Below are 17,831 nucleotides of genomic sequence, written 5' to 3'. Positions count from 1 at the left end.
GTGTTAGAATAAGAGTTGGTACACTAGCTACTCCAGCAGTGATCACTGAGGTTTGCTTAGTTTTCTTTTGATTTTCTCTTTCTTGAGAAAAGGTAATTCATAGATTTGAAAAACAGAAGTTACTTTTTAGAGCAGTTGTAGGTTTACAATAAAATTGAGTGAAGGTTACAGAGATTTCCCATATACTTCCTGCCCCTACACATGCGTAGACTCCCCCATTATCAACATTCCCCACTAGAGTGGTACATTTGTTATGATTCGTGAACCTATGTTGACATATCATTATCATTTAGAGTCTGCAGTTTACAGTAGGGTTCACTCTTGGTGTTGTACATTCTGTAGATTTTGGGACAAATTTTTAGTATCTACCATTATAATACCATACAGAGTACTTTCACTTCCGTACAAATCCACTGTGTTTTGCCTATTCATCCTTCCCTTCCCCTTAACTCTTGGCAAACATTGATCTTTTCACTTTTTTCATAGTTTTGCCTTTTCCAGAAATCCATATAATTGGAATCTTACAGTATGTAGCATTTTCAGATTGGCTCCTTTCACTTTGTATTTCACTTAGTAATATATGTTTAAGTTTCTTCATTGTCTTCATGGCTTAATAGCTCATTTCTTTTTAACGCTGGAGAATATTGTCTGGGTGTACTAGTAAGTTATTGATTCACCCGCTGGAGGACATCTCGGTCAATTACAAGCTTTAGCTATTATGAATAAAGCTACTTTAAACTTCTATGTCCACGTTTTGGTGTGGACAGAAGTTTTTAGCTCATTTGGGTAAATACCAAGGAGTGTGATTACTGAATTGTATAGTAAGAGTATGTTTAGTTTTGTAAGGAACTACCAAACTGTCTTCCAAGGTAGCTGTAACATTTTGTATTTCCACCAGCAATGAATTCCTGTTCCTATTTCTCCACATCCTTGTCAGCATTTGATGGTGGTAGTGTTCTGGATTTTGGCCATTCTACTAGGTGTGTTGTGGTATCCCATTGTTTTAATTTGCATTACCCTGGTGGTGTATGCTGTGGAGCAACTTTTCATATGCATATTTGCCATCTGTATGTCTTCTTTTGTAAGATGCCTGTCTATTAAGTTCTTTGCCTTATTTTTAAATTAGATTGTTTATTTTTTTACTGTTGAATTTAAAGAGTTGTTTGTATATTTTGGATAATAGTCCATTATCAGGTTTGTCTTTTGTAAATACTTTTCTCCAGTCTTTGACTTGTCTTTTTACTCTTGACAATGTCTTTTGAAGAGCTGACATTTTTAATTTTAATGAAGTCCAGCTTATTAATTCTTTCTTTCATGGATTGCGCCTTTGGTGTTCTACCTAAAAAAATAATGGACAAACCACAGTAATTTCTCCTATGTTATCTTCTAGGGTTTATAGTTTTGTGTTTTACATTTAGGTTTGTGATCCATTTTGAGTTAATTTTTTTTTTTTTTTTTTTGAGACGGAGTCTTGCTCTGTCGCCCAGGCTGTAGTGCAGTGGCATGATCTTGGCTCACTGCAACCTCCGCCTCCCGAGTTCAAGCGATTCTTCTGCCTCAGCCTCCTGGGTAGCTGGGATTACAGGTGCGCATCACCATGCCCGGCTAATTTTTGTATTTTTAGTAGAGATGGGTTTCACCATGTCCGTCAGGCTGGTCTTGAACTCCTGACCTCGTGATCTGCCCATCTCGGCCTCCCAAAGTGCTGGGATTATAGGTGTGAGCCACCGCACCTGACCTTGAGTTAATTTTTTAAAATTAAAATTTAATTAATTAATTTATTTTTGAGATGGAATCTTGCTCTGTTGCCCAGGCTGGAGTGCAGTGGCGTGATCTTGGCTCACTGCAACCTCCACCTTTTGGGTTCAAGTGATTCTTCTGCCTCAGCCTCTCAAGTAGCTGGGATTACAGGTGGCTGCTACCACACCTGACTAATTTTTGTAGTTTTAGCAGAGACAAGGTTTCTCCACATTGACCAGGCTGGTCTCAAACTCCTGACCTCCGGTGATCATCTACCCTTCTCGGCCTCCCGAAGTGCTGGGATTACAGGCGTAAGCCACTGTGCCCAACCTAAATTTATTAAGGCGGGGGTCTCACCATGTTGCCCAGGCTGGTCTTGGGCTCCTGAGCTCAAGTGATCCTCCTACCTCGGCTCCCCAAATTGCTGGGATTATAGCCATGAGCCACTGTGTCTAGCCTTGAGTTAGTTTTTACGAAGAGTATAAGGTCTGTTTAGTTTTTTTTTTTTTTTGCATGTGGATATCCAATTGTTCCATTACCATTTGTTGAAAAGACTATTGTCTTAGCCTATTTTTTTTCTTTTTTCTTTTTTTGCTGCTATTACAGAATCCCACTTACTAGGTAATTTATAAAGAAGCTTATTTGGCTCACAGTTCTGGATGCTGGGGAGTCTAAGCACATAGCACCTTTCTATGGTGAGGTCCTGTCTGCTATGTCATCTCATAGCAAATAGGAAGGGCAAGAGAGGAGGTGTGATGGAGAGCTTGTTTTTTTTTCTGAGACGAAGTTTGTCTCTTGTTGCCCAGGCTGGAGTGCAATGGCTCCATCTCAGCTCACCACAACCTCTACCTCTAGGATTCAAGCGATTCTCTTGCTTCAGTCTCCGGAGTAGCTGGAATTACAGGCATGCGCCACCACACCCAGCTAATTTTGTATTTTTAGGAGAGATGGGGTTTCTCTGTGTTGGTCAGACTGGTCTCGAACTCCTGACCTCAGGTAATCTGCCTGCCTCGGCCTCCCAAAGTGCTGGGATTACAGGTGTGAGCCACCATGCTCGGCCGCAAGCTTGTCTTTATGACAAAGCCATTCCCATGATAACTGATCCATGTTCACAATAATGGCAATCCATTCATGAGGGTGGAACTCCCATGACCTAGTCACCGTTTAAAGGCCTCACTTCTCAATACCATTACATTTGCAATTAAATTTCAACATGAGTTTTGGTGGGGACATTCAAGTGATAACAGCTATCTTTTCTCATTTTATTGCCTTTGTTCCATTGTCAAAGATTAGTTGACTAACTCATGGATTTTTATATTATGAACTCACGGATTTACATATGTTTAGCATGTTTCAGTCAATTACAGTCAATGTTTTTTGCTGATGTGAAAATGATCTCAGCTTTAGCTACTGGGAGTACCTTCAAGGTGACGTTTGTCATTTTGACAGGACCTTATTTGTGTTCAAAAAGCTTCCTTGCTTTTTGGCACAATAATATGTTTCAGATTTATCTTGTAAATTCCCTCTCCCATGTCTGGAATCAGCCATTTCTCTAGAAAATTCTGGTTCCTTTGAGTGGGGAGTGACGGTTAGAGACCATAGTATAAGCACGTAGGGTGCGCTTTGCTTTTGGGTTGTCTTTGCTTTTAAGCTTTTGAATGATAAGAATTATTGTTAAGAAGCAGGGCTGGGCGCGGTGGCTCATGCCTGTAATCCCAGCACTTTGGGAGGCCGAGGCAGGCAGATCACAAGTCAGGAGTTCAAGACCATCCTGGCTAACACGGCAAAACCCCATCTTTACTAATTAGCTGGGTGTGGTGGTGCACGCCTGTAATCCTAGCTACTCAGGAGGCTGAGGCAGGAGAATTGCTAGAACTTGGGAGGCGGAGGTTGCAGTGAACTGAGATTGTACCACTGCACTCCAGCTTGGGTGAGAGAGCCAGACTCTGTCTCAGGAAAAAAATGAAACAAAAACCAAAATGATAATTCAAATTTAAGATATAAAATGGTTTTTTACTTATTTGATTCTGTATTTATATCATTTTTTCTTATACTGAATATCTTGGTTCTTAACATTAGCAAATGTTTTTTGCTAAAATATACATAAATAGCTTTAAAATTAACAATATGAATATTATGGCTAAGATTATTGAATTAATTTTACTGTTTCTTTTTTTAGCAATTTTTTTTTGGCTTTGTGCTATATCCCAAAAGGATATGTAGTAAAAACTCTGCATTCTTAAATACTTAAAATAATTATTTTGTCTGTATGGTAATGCCTGCAATATAATACTTATTTAGGTTTAAAAAAATTTTTTTTAAATTATGACAAAATATACGTAATTTAAAAGATGTAAGTGTATAGTCCAGTGGCATTAAATGTATTCACATTGTTGTACAATCATTACAACTAAACTCCATACTCATAAAACAATAACTCTTCATTCCTCCCCTCCCCTGAACCCACTGTAACCACAATTCCACTTCCTGTCACTATGAATTTAACTGTTCTAGGTACCTCATATAAGTGGAATTATACGATAGTGATCCTTTTGTGTCTGGTTTATTTCACTTAGCATAATTATTTCTAGCTTCATGTTGCAGCATGTTATCAGAATTTTCTTCCTTTTAAAGGCTGAATGATATTTCATTGTGGATGTGTATACTACCTTTTGTTTATCCATTCATCCGTTGACAGACATTGGATTATTTACATGTTTTAGCTATTGTGAATAATGCTGCTATGAACATTGGTGTGCAAATATCTGTTTTAGTTCATTTAGGTTTTAATTTTTGTTTGTTTGTTTGTTTGGAGACAGTCTCACTCTGTCACCCAGGCTGGAGCGCAGTGGTGTGATCTCAGTGCACTGCAACTTCCGCCTCCTGGGTTCAAGTGATTCTCCTGCCTTAGCCTCCCAAGTAGCTGGGATAACAGGTGCCCACCACCATGCCTGGTTAATAGTTCATTTAGGTTTTAACTGAAGTTCTTGATAAATGAGGATATTATTGACTAAGCTGGAGAACATAGTGAGGAAAGTAAACTTTTTCCTAGGATGGTAAAGTGTTGAGATGAATGAAGAGTTTGGTTTGGTTACAATGCTTTGAGAAATCCATTGCTTGATTTCTTAGTAAACAACTTGAAATGTGGATGTAGAGGTATAGAGTGCTATATTAGGTCTCTTTTATCGTCCAGGTGAGAGATGATTGCAACATGAATTAAGGTAGTGGCCAAGGAGATGGAGAAAGGGGGATAGATTCAAAATTTAAGTGGGCAGTTGAATTAACTTGGTGATTGGATGTGAAGGTTAAGGAATAGAGACAAGTAAGAGTGATGCCTTGGATTTAGGCAAAATGAGTGTGTGATGGTTCTGTAATCTGAGATGGAGAATGTAGATGGGTGAAAGCTTTGAGCAAAGATAAATGAATTTGGTTTTGAATAAGCTGACTTTGTGGTGCTCTCAAGGCATTCAATTAGATATATTTGGCAGGACAGGAAAATATGAATTGGAAACTCAGCAAAGGTCTGGATTAAAGTTAGTGTTTTATTATTGTCAGCAATGGTGTTAATGAAAATTAAGGGAGTAAATGAATTTACCTAAAGAGTATGTGATAAGCTAAGAGGTCAAGTATGAAAACTCCCTGGGAACCCCTCAATTACTTTACATGAATTTTTTTTCATGAAATAGTATTTGTTATTTGCAAAGATAACTTCTCACTTTATCTATATGTTATGTTTTTAGCTCTTAATAGTAGAAAAGGGTTAGTGAGAGCCCTTTGTCTATCCATTTAGTATAAGGCTTGCATAATGTATTTAAAGCATTGTTCTTAAGGTCTGCATATAGTAAATGGCTTTTCAAACTTTTAGTGAAAATCTTTCTAATTTGTTTTTATGGTGGGATGCAGATGAAATAGAGTAACAAAATCAGTGTTGAAAGTTACATTTTATTTAATTTTTTTATTTTATTTTTTATTTTTATTTTGAGACAGAGTCTAGCTCTGTCACCCAGGCTGGAGTGCAGTGGCGCAATCTTGGCTCACTGCAAGCTCCACCTCCTGGGTTCATGCCATTCTCCTGCCTCAGCCTCCCCAGTAGCTGGGACTACAGGCGCCCGCCACTACGCCCGGCTAACCTTTTTTGTGTTTTTAGTAGAGACGGGGTTTCACCGTGTTAGCCAGGATGGTCTCGATCTCCTGACCTCGTGATCCGCCTGCCTCGGCCTCCCAGAGTGCTGGAATTACAGGCGTGAGCCACTGCACCCGGCCCCTAAAGTTACATTTTATAAGAAATCCTTATAGATAGCTTATAAATCCCCAAGGTTTTGAGTTGTATATTATTTAATTTCTAATACTTGTATCCTTTCCAGTTTTAGAAAGAATTTTGCTTAAAGAAAATTAGCCAGGGCCAGACATGATGACTCATGCCTGTAATCTCAGCCCTTTGAGAGGCTGAGGCAGGTGGATTGCTTGCGCCTAAGAATTTGAGACCAGCCTGGGCAACATGGCAAAACCCCGTCTCTATAAAAAAAATACAAAAATTAGTCAGGTGTCATGGCATGTGCCTATAGTCCCAGCTACTCAGGATGCTGAGGTGGGAGGATATCTTGAACCCAGGAGGCAGAGGTTGCAATGAGCCGAGATTGTACCACTGCACTCCAGCCTAGGTGACAGAGTAAGACCCTGTCTCAGAAAAAAAGAAAAGAAAAGAAAAGAAAATTAGCCAGGTGTGGTGGCACTCATCTGTAGTCCTAGCTACTCAGTAGGCTGAGGCGGGAGGATGGCTTGAGCCCAGGAAATTTGAGGCTACGATGAGCCATGATTGTGCCACTGCACTTCAGCCTGGGTCACAGAGTGAGATTTTGCCTATTAAAAAATATATATATATGTCTAAATTATACTCAGTAAACAACTAGTCTGCAATAGATAAATCATTTATTTCAAAAAAGTTTTAGGTTGTTAAAACTTCTGTGACAGTGATATTTCTTTTTAAGATATTGCATATAGTAAACAATAACATTTTTTCTCCCAGTAAAGTGCTGTTCTTTCTCAAATTTGTGTTTGCTTCTTTGATAGTTTTTTGCAGAGATTAATGCTGTTTTATACTGATCTTGTAGTATGAATTTGTTTTTATTACCAGCAGTCTAGGATATCCTATTTATTGCAGACATCTGTTCTTTTTTTTTTTGAGACAGAGTCTCTCTGTCACCTAAGCTGGAGTGCAGTGGCGTGATGTCGGCTCACTGCAACCTCCGTCTCCCGGGTTCAAGCGATTCTCCTGCCCTGGGCTCCCCAGGGGATTACAGGTGTGTGCCACCACGCTCAGCTTTGTGTGTGTGTGTGTGTGTGTGTGTGTATTTTTAGTAGAGATGGGGTTTCACCATGTTGGCCAGGCTGGTCTCTAACTCCTGACCTCAAATGATCCGCACGCCTTGGCCTCCCATTGTTGGGATTACAGGTGTGAGCTACCACACCCAGCCAACATCTGTTCTTATTTGAAGTAAATACTTGGAATACTATGTATTTTTTTCATAATTTCAAATATTGATGTAATATTGTGTTATAATAAGAAATATATATTTGGTCTTTTTTCTTGTTTCTGGCATGGAGCTCCTAAAACTTGGAATTCCTTGAGTGATGGAGGTGAAAGGAATGTCATTTGTCATTCATAATAAGTACCTTTTGGCAATACCTGAGTTTATGCTAATAAGGTGATATTGATGGGCCCCTAGATAGCTTCAGGTTGGGGACTTGTTGCCATAGACACTAGCCACAAGATGAAGGCTATGGAACTTTCGACCCTACCCTCTGACCTTCAGGAATAGAGAGGGGCTAGAGATTGAGTTAATCACCAATGGCCAATGACTTAGTCAATCATGCTTACATAAAGGAACCTCTGTAAAAACTTTAAACAGTGATTTTGGAGATCTTCCTGGTTGTCGAATGCATTCATGTGCTGGGAGGGTGATGTATCTCTAAATTCATGGGGACAGAAGCTCCTGTGCTTGGGACCCCTGCAGACCTTCCCTTACATACTGTTTCATCTGGCTGTTTATTTGTATCCTTTAAGATATCTTTTAGAGTAAACATAAGTAAAATGTTTCCCTGAGTTCTTTGAGCTGCTATAGCAAATTATCAAACCTGAGGAGGGGAGTTGTGAGGGTTCCCGATATGTAGCCAAAGTAGACAAAAGTGTGGGTAACCTGGGGACCTTTTATTTGCTATTGGTGTTAGAAGGGGAGGGCAGTCTTAAGGGACTGATCCCTTAGTCTGTGAGGTCTGTGCTAATTCCAGATAGTGTCAGAATTCAATTAAATTGTGGGACATACAGTTGGTGGCTGCAGAGAATTGGTGTGGAAAACTCAAACATTTGTTCAGAAGTATAGTGAATAGAGAAATAGTTTTGTTGTAGCTGGTTTTCCTTTAGTTGGTCTGTTTGGTTGTAGCTACTTAAACATTAATGGTGAGTGTTTGATAATTAGAATTCTCTGGATCTTTTTGTCAAGGCCAAATGGTTTTTTAAAAATCAGAAAACTTTTGGCCAGGCATGGTGGCTCACGCCTGTAATCCCAGCACTTTGGGAGGCTGAGGCTGGCAGATCACCTGAGGTCAGGAGTTCAAGACCAGCCTGACCAACATGGAGAAACCCCGTCTCTACTAAAAATACAAAATTAGCCGGGGTGGTGGTGCATGCCTGTAATCCCAGCTACTCAGGAGGCTGAGGCAGGAGAATCGCTTGAACCCGGGAGGCGGGGGTTGTGGTGAGCTGAGATTGCACCATTGCACTCCAGTCTGGGCAGCAAGAGAGAAACTCCGTCTCAAAAAAAAAAAAAAAAATCAGAAAACTTTAAAAAGTAATATGACAACACTAACAAAAAATTATGGGTGGAAGTAGGTGGGTGGTTAATAAAATCATCTTAACACAAATCTCATCTATTCAGTAATATGAGGGGGAAAAGTAGCAACAAAAAAATCATCCTAACGTAAAACTCATTGGTCTTATATGATTACCTTTTAATCTCTTTATGTGTATATATTTTTATGTAATTGAAGTCATAATGTATACAAATGTTGTATTTACCTCTTTGACAAATTCAGGATTTATATCATATACATTCTTTTCTTTCTTTTTGTTTTTTCTTTTTTTTATTTCTCACAATAGATGTATCATATATCATATGCATTCTCATTTTTCTTTTTTTTTTTTGAAATGGAGTTTTGCTTTTGTTGCCCAGGCTGGAGTGTAATGGTGCTATCTCAGCTCACCACAACCTTCGCCTCCTGGGTTCAAGTGATTCTCCTGCCTCAGCCTCTCAAGTAGCTGGGACTACAGGCACGTGCCACCACGCCTGGCTAATTTTTATATTTTTAGTGGAGATGGGGTTTCTCCTTGTTGGTCAGGCTGGTCTCAAACTCCCGACCTCAGGTGATCTGCCTGCCTCAGCCTCCCAAAGTGCTGGGATTACGGGCGTGAGCTACCGCTTCCGACTGCATTCTCATTTTTCTACATAACCTTCATGCTTTTATAACCTACACACTTATCCCATTAATTGTCAAGACTGTTGAACAGGCCGGGCGTGGTGGCTCATGCCTGTAATCCCAGCACTTTGGGAGGCTGAGGTGGGCGGATCACGAGGTCAGGAGATTGAGACCATCCTGGCTAACACGGTGAAACCCTGTCTCTACTAAAAAATACAAAAAAAATTAGCCGGATGTGGTGGCGGGCGCCTGTAACCCCAGCTACTTGGGAGGCTGAGGCAGGAGAATGGTGTGAACCCGGGAGGCGGAGCTTGCAGTAAGTCAAGATCGCGCCACTGCACTCCAGCCTGGGTGACAGAGCGAGACTCCGTCTCAAAAAAAAAAAAAAAAGACTGTTGAACAGTTACGTCATAGTTTAGTTAACAGTTTCTTCATTTTGAACATATAGGTTGCTTATGATTTATAAGCTGTTACAAATAATGCTTTGGTTGGAATGCCCTCTCATCTCTACCTGGAAAAGCTCTGCTCAAACTTTGGGCCTAAACAGTGCGTGGCAGGATTTACAGCCTTTTTTTTTTTTTTTTTAAGACAGAATTTCGCCCTGTTGCCCAGGCTGGAGTGCAGTGGCACAATCTTGACTCACTACCACCTCTGCCTCCCAGGTTCAAATGATTCTACTGCCTCAGCATCCCGAGTAGCTTGGATTACAGGCACCCGCCACCACGCCCAGCTAATTTTTGTATTTTTAGTAGAGACGGGGTTTCACCCTGTTGGCCAGGCTGGTCTCGAACTCCTGACCTCGTGTTATGCCCACCTTGGCCTCCCAAACTGCTGGGATTACAGGCGTGAGCCATCGCACCCGGCCGGATTTACAGCTTTTTAAAGAGTTTCTATTCATTGCAAGGGATAGTTGCCTTGCTCCGCTTACTAAGTTCTCACAGTGGACCTGGCTTCTTGTTACCTTGCGCATCCAGGGCGTTTTTGGTTCTTATTACTGAACTTAGCTGCCTCTACCTGTTTTAGGTTCCAGAATCCTGGATACTCTATGTTTCCATTTTATTTTTGGTCCATTGTGTACCTTGTTTTTAAGATTGGTTCCATCTTAATAATATTTGAAATTCTTTTTTTTGTGGAGACAAGGTCTTACTCTGTTGCCCAGGGTGGAGTAAAGTGGCATAATCACAGTTCACTGCAGCGTTGACTTCCTGGGCTCAAGTGATCCTCCCACCTGGACCTCCCAAAGTGGTGGGATTACAGATGTGAACCATTGTGCCCAGCCTATCACTTTAAATTTTTAGCATAAATCATTCCAATCCCATTCTTTTTGCAAAATAAAACTTTTATAAGTGAAAAAGTTAGAATGCTTTATATGGTTTATTTAGGGTTAGTGTTATTGTTTTTGGGCTTCTCCTTGAAATAAAGGAATTTTAGTGGCTTAAAAATAGAATAAGAATGAAGGCTGGGTGCGGTGGCTCACGCCTGTAATCCCAGCACCTTAGGAGGCTGAGGTGAGCGGATCATCTGACGTCAGGAGTTTGTAACCAGATTGACCAACATGGAAAAACCCTGTTTCTACTAAAAATACAAAAAAATAGCTGGGCATGGTGGCGTGCACCTGTAGTCCCAGCTACTTGGGAGGCTGAGGCAGGAGAATCGCCTGGACCTGGGAGGCGGAGGTTGCAGTGAGCCAAGATAATGCCATTGCACTCCCGCTTGGGCAACAAGAGTGAAACTCCGTCTCAAAAAAAAAAAAAAACAAGAAGTTCTTAGATAATTTAACAGCAATCATGAGGAGTATATTTCAAATATGGACATCAAAAACCCCTGTCTTGTGAGGGTTTCCTTGTTTTTTTCTCTGTTTACTCCCCATGCCTCTTGGGCTTTACTTAGGTATATTTACTAGGATTATTTTAGGCAAATTTGAGAAAGGGTATTTTTGGTGATGATAATAGGTTTATGTAGAAGTACCTTATTTCAGGTGGCCATGGTGGCTCACACCTGTAATCCCAGCACTTTGGGAGGGTGAGGCAGGAGAATCACTGGAGCCCATAGGTTTGAGATGAGCCTAGGCAACATACAGAGACCTCATCTTTACAAAAATAAAAAAAAGTACAATATTTCTTTGAATTGCTTACTTCGGCTCAGTCAAGGAAAACCTTGGTGAAAAGCCATCTGGCATCTGGAAAAATAAAGGAAACAGAAATGAGGAAAATACAGTTCTTTGGAAGTATAACTTCCTGTTTCCAGTGTCTTTCATTGTTCTTAATACCATCGTAGTGTGAAGTTATTGAAATGTTAATGAATCAAAAATGAATTTCTAGTTTTATAGAACAGTTCTTTATATTAAATATCCAGTTTAGGCTGGACGTGTTGGCTCGCGCCTGTAATCCCAGCACTTTGGGAGGCTGAGGTGGGCGGATCAGTTGAGGTCAGGAGTTAGAGACCAGCCTGGCCAACATGGTGAAACCCTGTCTCTACTAAAAATACAAAAATTAGCTGGACGTGGTGGCGGGCACCTGTAATTCCAGCTACTGGGGAGGCTGAGGCAGGAGAATCACTTGAACCTGGGAGGCAGAGGTTGCAGTGAGCCAAGATCACACCATTGTACCCCAGCCTGGGTGACAGAGTGAGACTGTGCCTCAAAAAAATAAAACAAGACAAAAAAAAAAAAAACAACTACAAAAAAAAAATTTAAATGCTCTTTTAAAACATTTTCGCCATTTACTTTTTGCCACATCCATGAGTGTATCATTAAATCCAGAGCTGGCTTTTATTTATTTATAAATTCATGTCTCAATTATATTATTTTGGGAAAGAATTTTGCTTTGGTGTTTGCAGAACTGTAGCTGATATTAAAACAAGAAAATTTTGTGGGCATTAAATGTAAAAAAAACACACACACAGTAAAGACATACTCTGGATAAATTTAGACAGTTTTAGAATGTTAGATTTTGGGAAAATTTAAAGGGACTGTAGAGACTGAGGCCTGCTCTTCCATACTATACCAGGAAATCTGAGATTCCCTAGGCTAAGAACAACTTGAGGACTTTATTTCTGAAGGCCATTGAATGCCTTTAGATAAGTCGAGGGGAGAAATCTGAAATGAGTGTATCTCCTGTATCTGTAATAGCTAAGGATACGTCATTGGAAACAGTCAGGGTGCTAACTACCATTTTAAAAAATTCATTTGACTTTTGGTCCCTTTTGTTGTGATTCCTTGTTTCTGCAAAGCTGGCTGGGATCAGCATAGTAGGTTTTAAAAAAAAAGTCCTCAGTGACAGACTTTAGGAATCTCCAGTCTCCCAAACATGTCACTAAAGACTTGAACGTTCATCACCAAATACTCAAGATGTGGAAGATAAATTCCACCCAAGGGAGAATGGAAGTTCACCCTCTGAAGAGAAGTTTGGAATCATTATCAGAGCCATTGGAGGAGACACCCAAGAGTCATGTGGCTGAGGTTTCACAATATCCTGCTGTGCCTCCAGTCCAGAAAAGAAAGCTAGATCAACTTCCAAAAAAGCATAGGCATTTTAGGAAGATTGTAAGGACAAAGAAAATGAGAACGAGCAAGAGGAAGGAGAAAGTAGAGGCCCACTGCACCCTCTCCCCTAATTCTTCCAACACCTTTGGTCCCACTACAAAGTGAAGAGACCAGATTAAAAGCTGACCCTATTCAGTGCCCAGGAAGATGATCCTAACTTTCCCAATGAGGACAGATTACAGTGTCAGCAGGATGAATGTGCCGGTGTAATGCATCAGGAATGTCAAATCCAGCCCTCTGAGCTCTCAGTGACTCAGGAACCCAGGCCTTCTGCCATGACATCCTTGGCATCACTGCTTTGATTATTTCACAAGCTTTGTCTGCTTGTCTAGAAAGTGGAAACCTCCCAGAAGAAGGGTCAGCGACCACGCTGAGGCAGGAGGTAGTGCTCAGGTTCCAAGACCTGGCAATAAAGTGCAACCTCTCTAAAGCCTGTAGCAAATTGAAGTTAGGCTGAAGTGAGATTTGATCTAGATTGGTGGTATCTAAAATTCATGTTTATTTCACTCATGTATTCAGTTGGCTTAACCTTCTCTGACTTCTCTGAGGATGAAAGCCTTACAATTTCATCATTTCGGGTAGTGGGTACTGTCTCCTGGTATCGACAAACCAAATGGAGACCCCTCATATCCAGCTCCTCTCATTTTTTTTTTTTTTTTTGCCTTTGGCCAGAGATTCATTTTGCATTCTTCATCTTTAGTACTTTATTGAAATTCTGCCACTTTCTACCTGTTTTGGATAAGCCTTGGTGTGGTGGTTGCTACTGTTCTTGGACAGGATACAGTTATTGCCTCCTCCATCTCTAAACAATGTTTGTGGTTTTTTTTTTTTTTCACTCATGAGTAAGATACCTGTCTCTTTCTGAAGTGTGCCTCTGATGTTCTCTAGCCATCTTTATTGAAACATTGGCTGGATGCAGTGGCTCATGCCTGTAATCTCAGCACTTTGGGAGGATGAAGTGGGAGAAGGATCACTTGAGCCTAGGAGTTCAAGACCAGCCTGGGCAACATTCTGAGACCCCTGTCTCTAAAAAAAAAAAAAAAAAAAAAAAAAAAAAAAAGGGAAAAAAAGGAAAAAAAAAAGAAGACATAGTTACACAAGTAATGTTCCTTCTTCTTTTTTTTTTTTTTGAGATGGAGTCTCGCTCTGTCACCCAGGCTGGAGTGCGGTGGCACGATCTCGGCTCACTGCAACTTCTGTCTCCCAGGTCCAAGTAATTCTCCTGCCTCAGCCTCCCGAATAGCTGGGATTACAGGTGTGCACCACCATGCCCAGCTAATTTTTGTATTTTTAGTAGAGATGAGGTTTCACCATATTGGCCAGGCTGGTCTCAAACTCCTAACCTGAAGTGATCCACCCACCTCAGCCTCCCAAAGTGCTGAGATTACAGGCGTGAGCCATTTCCCCCAGCCATAATGTTCCTTCTTTGTCATTCTTTAGTTGACAGAACCTCACAGAACCCTGAGTTCTTTTGAGAATCCTAAAGAACATAAGTACTTTAAAAAAGGTTCAAGATCATTTTATTTCCCCTTTGTCATGGCATGCTAGGTTAATACTCTATCCAGAATATAAAATAAAAGTTTAATCTTATACCCTTCTTTGAGGAAGTATGTTTGAGAAGAGTTTGGGAATTTCTCTGTAGCTTTAATTACTGGTTGTTATTTTGTACTTGTTCTAGTTTCCTGATTTATATAAAAATTATACAAGTATATAGGCATACTTGTATATAGGCATATCTTGGAGATATTGCGGGCTTGGTTCTAGATCACTGCAATAAAACAAGTATCGCAATAAAACGAGTCACATAAATTCTTTGGTTTCACAGTGCATATAAAAATTATATTCACGGCATACTGTAGTCTATTAAGTGTGCAATAGCATTATGTCTAATAAAGTAGATACTTTAATTAAAAAATATTTTATTGCTGTAAAATGCCAACAATCGTTTGAGCCTTCAGTGATTTGTAATCTTTTTTCTTTGATGAGACAGAGTCTCGCTCTGTCATCCGGTCTATAATGCAATGGTGTGATCATAGCTCGCTGCATTTTTGAATTCCTGGGCTTAAGTGATCCTCCTGCCTCAGCCTTCCTATTGTCACTGGTAGAGGGTCGTGACTGCAAGTTGTCCAGATTCTTGGCGTTTTGAATAAAGAATTGGACAAAACGCCCAGCAAAGCAAAGAAAGAATGAAGCAACAAAAGAACGAAAGCAGAGATTTATTGGAAACGAAAGTACACTCCACAGTGTGGGAGTAGGCCTGAGCAGCAGCTCAAGGGCCTGGATACAGCATCTTCTTGGGTCCAAATACCCCCTAGACGTTTCTGATTAGCCACTTCACGCTCACCTCATGTAAATGAAGTGGTAACCTACATTCAGTCTGACTGGTTGCAGAAAACAGCCAACCAGAGGCTGAAGTAAAGTTACAAAGGTCAAACATCTGATTGGTTGCAAAAGGCAACCAATCAGAGCCTAGGGTAAAGCTACACAGTTATACTTCTATGCAAATGAAGACTTGCCCGCAATCAGTCTGATTTGTTGTGGATAGCCAATTTCCCATCTGCGCAGAAAAGGTCAAATGAAAGGTCAAAGGGAGTAGCCTGTGGTCCTTTTGTTACTTAGGTGTGGAAAGTTAGGGTTTTCCTTTCAATTTAGTTCTAGGAAGTTGCCATGAAACAGCCTTAGTTTCCTTGCCTCCAGACCCTATTCTCCTGCCTCACTGGTAGCTGGGACTACAGGTGAACGCCACCACGCCTTGCTGATTTTTGTATTTTTTTGGTAGAGATGGGGTCTCATTATGTTGCCCAGAGTGGTCTCAAATGCCTAGCCTCAAGCGATCCTCCTTCTTCGGCCTCCCAAAGCACTAGGATTACAAATGTGGGCCATCTTGCCCAGCTAGTCATAATCTTTTTGCTTGTGGAAGGTTTTGCCTCTATACTGATAGCTGCTGACTGACCAGGGTGGAGGTTTCTGAAGGTTGGGATAGCTGTGTCAATTTCTTTTTTTTTCTTTTTTTCTTTTCTTTCAGTGGTGCGATCTTGGCTCACTGCAACCTCCACCTCCCGGATTCAAGCGATTCTCCTGCCTCCCTCCTGAGTAGCTGGGATTACAGGCACGCACCACCACGCCTGGCTAATTTTTGTATTTTTAGTAGTGACGGAGTTTCACCATGTTGGTCAGGCTGGAGTTGTGGCATTTCTTAAAATAAAACAACAATGAAGTTTGCTGTTTTGCTTTGATTAACTCTTCTTTTCATGAAAGATTTCCCTGTAGCATGCTGTTTGATAGCATCTTACCCACAGTAGAACTTCCTTCAAAACTTGAGTCAATCCTCCGAAAAGCTGCTGATGCTTTATCAACTAAATTTATGGAATATTCTAAATTCTTTGTTGTCATTTCAACAGTGTTCACAGCATCTTCTCCAGTAGTAGATTTCATCTCAAGGAACCACCTTCTTTGCTCATCCCTAAGAAGCCATTCCTCCTCCATTAAAGTTTTATTGTGAAAATTATCAGTCATGCCAGGCGCGATGGCTCACACCTGTAATCCTGGCACTTTGGGAGGCCGAAGTGGGTGGATCACGAGGTGAAGAGATCGAGACCATCCTGGCCAACATGGTGAAACCCTGTCTCTACTAAAAATACAAAAATTAGCTGGGCATGGTGGCACTTACCTGTAGTCCCAGCTACTCGGGAGGCTGAGGCAGGAGAATCGCTTGAACCTGGGAGGCGGAGGTTGCAGTGAGCTGAGAGCACGCCACTGCACTCCAGCCTGGTGACAGAGCAAAAGTCCGTCTCAGGAAAAAAAAAAAAAAGAAAATTATCAGTCGCATCTTCAGGCTCCACTTTTAATTCTAGTTGTCTTGCTGATTCCACCGTATCTGTTCTACTGGAGTCTTGAACCCCTCACAGTCATTATGAAGGTTGGAATCAACTTCTAAACTCTTGTTAGTGTTGATATTTTGACTTCCTCCCATGAATCACAAATGTTCTTAATCACATCTAGAATGGTGACCTTTTTAGAAGGTTTTCCACACACACTGCCCAGATCTGTCAGAGGAGTCACTATCTATGGTAGTTATAGCCTTACAAAATATATTTCTTAAATAATAAGACTTGAAAGTCAAAATTACTCCTTGATCCATGGGCTGCGGAATGGATGTTATAATAATAGGCATGAAAACAACATTAAACTCCTTGTATGCCTCCAGGAGAGCTCTTGGGTGACCAGGTGAATTGTCAATGAACAGTGATATTTTTGAAAGGTTTTTTTTTTTTTTTCCAGTGGCAGCTCTTAATAGTGGGCTTAAAATATTCAGTCATCCAGCCAGGCACAGTGGCTCACACCTGTAATCCCTGCACTTTGGGAGGCTGAGGCGGGTGGATCATGCGGTCAGGAGATCGAGACCATCCTGGCTAACACGGTGAAACCCTGTCTCTACTAAAAATACAAAAAAACAATTAGGCGGCCTTGGTGGCAGGCACCTGTAGTCCCAGCTACTCTGAGGCAGGAGACTGAGGCGGGAGAATGGCATGTACTTGGGAGGCGGAGCTTGCAGTGAGCTGAGATTGGGCCACTGCACTCCAGCCTGGGTGACAGAGTGAGACTCCGTCTCAAAAAAAAAAAAAAATTCAGTGATCCATGTGGTAAACAGATGTGCTATTAATTAGGCTTTCTTGTTCTATGTATAGAGCACAGAGTAGCATTAGCGTAATTCTTAAGGGTCCTAGGAATTTCAGAACGGTATAAATGATCATTGGCTTGAACTTAAAAGTCATCAGCTGCATTAACCCCTAACAAGAATTACCCTGTTCTTTGAAGCTTGGAATTCGAAGCTTGAAAGCCCAGTATTGATTTCTCTTCTCTAGCTATAGTAGTTACAGATGACATCTTCCAATAGAAGGCTGTTTTTTTCTGAATTGAAAATCTGTTACTTAATATAGATATCTTCATCAATTATCTTAGCTAGATCTTCTGGATAACTTGCTGCAGCTTCTCCATGATGACTTGCTGCTTCACTTTGCATTATTATGTTATGGAGACAGCTTCTTTCCTTAAATCCCATGAACCAACCTCT

At 40.8% G+C, this 17,831-nt stretch overlaps 1 protein-coding gene across 4 annotated transcripts in view; it reads left to right on the top strand.

The window, feature by feature from the left end:
- EEA1 (early endosome antigen 1) overlaps positions 1-17,831 on the top strand; it is a 156,819-nt gene that overhangs the window by 17,108 nt on the left and 121,880 nt on the right. Inside the window, exon 1 of one of the 4 annotated variants that reach the window (XM_063785991.1) lies at positions 6,930-7,040. The exons of the other annotated variants lie outside the window; for them this stretch is intronic. The gene's annotated coding sequence lies outside the window, so the exon portion shown is untranslated. Of the gene's footprint in view, positions 1-6,929; positions 7,041-17,831 lie in introns of those variants that run through there. 4 annotated transcript variants of the gene reach the window in all.

The sequence above is a fragment of the Pan troglodytes genome, chromosome 10, assembly GCF_028858775.2.
Source record: "Pan troglodytes isolate AG18354 chromosome 10, NHGRI_mPanTro3-v2.0_pri, whole genome shotgun sequence".
In the NCBI taxonomy this organism is placed as follows: domain Eukaryota; kingdom Metazoa; phylum Chordata; class Mammalia; order Primates; family Hominidae; genus Pan; species Pan troglodytes.
The sequence above is the reverse complement of the archived record's forward strand: the minus strand, read 5'-3'. Positions and strand labels throughout refer to the sequence as shown.